This window comes from Atractosteus spatula, chromosome 13, assembly GCF_055471065.1.
Source record: "Atractosteus spatula isolate fAtrSpa1 chromosome 13, fAtrSpa1.hap1, whole genome shotgun sequence".
In the NCBI taxonomy this organism is placed as follows: Eukaryota; Metazoa; Chordata; class Actinopteri; order Semionotiformes; family Lepisosteidae; genus Atractosteus; species Atractosteus spatula.
The window spans coordinates 10,185,985-10,190,330 of record NC_142718.1 but is presented as its reverse complement, the minus strand read 5'-3'; the positions used below and the strand labels follow the sequence as shown (position 1 = coordinate 10,190,330).

Genomic DNA, 4,346 nt, shown 5'->3' with positions numbered 1-4,346 from the left:
CTCAGTATTACTGCCCTGTGGTTCCATAAAAAAGAACCATACTTTTATTTTTCATTCCTTAATTATTTGTAAATTATTATATTCCACTATGGTCTCTATCTTTTGTAGTCTATGGGCATTCCCTTTGTTACATTACACAGCAATTTTGCAGTAATAATACCCTGAAAAGTCATTGCATCTTTGTGTGTTGTCACCAAAAACATGAAAATCCCATGGGACAAGTTGTGTGGGATTACCACTGATGGAGTTCCAGCCATGACAGGTGAGCGGAACAGGATGGCTTCCATGATCTGCTGAAAAGTTTGTGAGTCTCGAGCTGAGGCTGTGAAATTGCACTGTATTATACAAGAAGTGCTCTGTGCCAAAGCGATCAAGCTTGGTTATGCGATGAGTACAGTGGTGAAAATTATCAACATAATTCGATCAAGAGCACTCGATCACAGAGAATTTCGGGCATTCCTGTCTGAAATTGATGCAGAATATGGTGACATGATCTATCTCTCAGATGTATGCTGGCTTCGTCACTGCTGTGTTCTAAAATTATTCTATCTCCTGAGATCTGAAATCGACCAATTTTTGAGAGAAAAAGATCTGACACTTGATTAACTAAGCAACCCTGCGTGGTTGGCTGACTTGGACTTCTGAATTAATCTTACTAGCCATCTGAACAAACTGAACAAAAGCTTACAAGGAAAGGATGCAGTCATGTTTCAAATGTACATGCACATGAAATAATTTGTCATGAAGCTCAGTCTTTTTGAGAGACAAATCAGTGACCGCAATGCCGCACACTTTCCCAGTTTCCAAGAAGTTATAGAGAGTTTTTCAGATACCAACATTCCTGGGAACATGGGGAAATATGTGACAGAACTCATATCACTGATCACGGAATTCAACCAGTGTTTTCAAGATTTCGCTGCCATACACAAGGACATTAACCTGTTCTCAAGCCCTTTCTCCGTCGATGTGGATGAAGTACAGGAAGACATACAGTTGGAACTTACTGAAATGCAATGTGATGATACTCTCCACAGTTGCCACCAGCTGCTCCCACTGCCAGAGTTCTACAGGAACTAGGAAAAGTCCATATTTCCACAGATGAGGTGCTATGCCAAAAGAATGCTGAGTTTGTTCGGCTCCACATACAAATGTGAGCAAACATTTTCTCTAATGTCGCTAAACAACAGCCTAGTGAGATCCAAGGTAATGGATAGTCACCTCTGTGATGCATTCTGAATCTCCACAAAAACCCTAACACCTGACTTAACAGCGATTCTTCAGTCCAAGGCACAGCATCACTGTTCCCATTAATAGTCATCACTAGTGAGTAAAATTTGTGAAATCTTACAGGTATATTAAAATTAGATAATATAATTATTTATATAGGTCATTTCAAGCTTACAGGACAAAATGCTTAAAACCCACCTATTAAGGTAGTCCCCTAAATTAAAGGCAATTTGGTTATTGGAATGCACTTATATCTGGTATTATTTGTATATTTTTATTATTAAAGGTAGTCTGTGGCCTGCCGCTCCATATTTTATTCTACATCTGGCCCCCAATAAAAAAAAATTTGGACACCGCTGATTTAAAGGGTTAAAATGTCTTATTAATTTCTGCTGTAGAGGCTGAAGAGTTTTATTAAAACTTTTAGAAAACCACAATATCTTTATTGGCCAGAATAATTTTTAAATAGTATAACAAATATCTGGTGTATTCGGAATGGCAAGGGTAAGAATGCAAATACATTTTGGTGTCTTTAGCACTACAGTGTTTTAAATTTTTACTATTTCAAGATAATATCAGTTAACCCAAATTTCCAGAGTTACTGAATGCATATTATTAATTTGTGCTACCTACCAAGTGGTTTCCATTCTCAAGTGAATTTACTTATTGCAAGTACAAAATGCAATTGAATGTGGCTTTTGTAAAATGTATTATGTAGACACTTTGTTTTCCAACAAACAGAATTCCAGTTTTTCAAATGTAAAATTATAAGTAAAATTCACCTTAGAAATATTCATAATCTTTAAATTAAGACCACACTTTCTGATTCCTAAACACAATATTGCTATATGAAGGAGCTTATTTTTTTAATATCCAGATTTCTTGAAAATGCTATTTCTAAATTTCATTATTTTCATGTTTTATATATTTATATTTTCCCCCACAGATTGACAGTGAAGCAACTGGCCTCATGGATGATGCCAATTTGGCAAGGTACATCCCCATCTTTGGTGGCAGACTGTAAGGACTTTTTGCAATTGTGCAAATTTACAGTGTAGTGAAAAGTGTACAAAGAAACACATTGCTGGAGAAACTCAGAAAAAAGATGAAGCTATCACATAGGAGAGATGATGAGGATCTAAATGAGGTCTTTGTAGGCAAACAAAAGGCAAAACATGCTTACAGAGGGAAAAAAAATCAGCAGAAAAATCAACTCGTAAGATTGAATTAGGCTGGATTCATCAAGGGAAGCAAGTTGCAGTGGTGGTGGACATAAGTGCTTGATGTGCCAAAAACAGCCCTAAAACAGGACATTTTACAACTTGCAAAAGATTTTTCCTGAGGGAAAATCTAAAAAAGGAAAGTGGGAGGACTTCACACATTACCTTTTAAATTTTCAGGAGACAGCCCTATTCTATGGAATAGTTACAATGGGAATTGAAAGGTTCTATCTTGCTACTTATAAGATTATTGAGGAAAGTTTGCCAACTCTGGATAGCAAAACAAGAAATACCAGTACACAGAATAAAGTGAAAGACAAGAATGAGCCTGAACAGATTCAGAATAGTGTTCATGAGAAATTCTAGAAACAACACACCTGCCATTATTGGAAGAGCAACAGTTAACTATAGGGTACATGGAAACCAATTTAAGCACAGATTCTAGTAACACAACCTAAAAATGTTTCACAGGAAGCTTCTTTGTCCACCTAGGAAGAGATTAACCACAGTATTTAATATGAAATCCAGTCTGGGTCATTTACCGAAGACTCACAGTCACCACAGCTGGCACACACTATGACACTCAGGTTTGAGTCAGTCAGTTGAAATTACAAGCTCTCCTGTTCCAGAGCAAGAAGAGTGGGAAGAGCACCTCCACTCTGAGGATCACCACATGAGTCAGTGCATATTGTCCTTAGAAGGACCCTCCTCTTCCACTGAAGAGCCACATTTCACTGCCACCATCAGACTCCACAGAGCAAATATTCTGGAAGAAATGATTGCTCAGTTCATAAATCTAGAGTCAGTATTACTTCCGTTAAAATTTGCATTTGTGGATGAAATAGATGCCGATGTATCAGGTGTTTCTGGGGATGCGTATTATGCATTTTGGTCAGAATTTTTTACATGTGAAGCGGAAGGTGAAGATGTGAGGGTTCCTGCATTTATTCCAAAATAGCAGGGGGAGGAAAAGAGATCTGTAGGGAGAATCTTAGCGAAGGGATATGCAGACCATTGGTGCTTTCCACTCCATCCTGCACCTGCATTTACTGTAGCGCTGATTTTTGAAGAGCACTCTGTCACTCTTGAAATTTAGTTTCTTTCCTTTCATATCTCTGCCAGTCTGAAACGGAGTTGGTATGTGCAACTCTCGAGGGATCTTAAAGAAGATGACAGGGATTAACTGCTGACTGTCCTTGACAGGATGGGAGTTACAGGATGGGAATACAAGTATTCTCACCAAGGCCAATCTCAAAGCTGCTTTATTACAGATGGCTCACAAAGAGCTCACAAGAGCCAAAATATGCACTTGATAAAATATCCGATGTCTCCCGAGATATTTTTTAACATTTTTTTATGAGTGTTAGTGAAGTGGAGACAGTGTATGTTGAAATTAAACCTACTTAAAAAAAGTTTTAAAGTTGCTGAATGCATCACCATCCTCCCACAGAGAAAATCAAAGTTTGAAATATTTTGCAACAACACATCAGAGGTCTGGATGACTTGTCTTTAAGGAAAATTCTACGATTCATGAGTGGCTCTGATGTTTTGTGTGTACAGGAAATCAAAATTGTATTAACTTCTTTAGAGGGTTTGGAAACGAGGCCTATTGCCCACACATGCGGTCCAGTGCTAGAACTCCCTTCAACATACCAGGCCTATCCTTAGTTTCGGTGAGAAATGGAGAGTATACAGTATTGGGCAGTAAACATTGCTTTATAAAGGACATTGTCTAGTCTCTTATATTTTTTTCCTTTTAAATGAAATTTATAATCATGTCTTTAGGCTTGTGTTACTGCCTTGAGGAGTAGATCAACATTTTTCTTTCTACTCTATTTACCCCCAGCTATCAACACAGTAAACTTTGTGTGCGCCCACAGAAGGGAGGAGCATTTGTAT

At 37.8% G+C, this 4,346-nt stretch overlaps 1 pseudogene; it reads left to right on the top strand.

Annotated features, from left to right (window-relative positions):
* The first annotated feature begins 849 nt into the window (after positions 1-849).
* Positions 850-3,543, top strand: LOC148821774 (uncharacterized; annotated as a pseudogene).
* Positions 3,544-4,346: the final 803 nt, after the last annotated feature.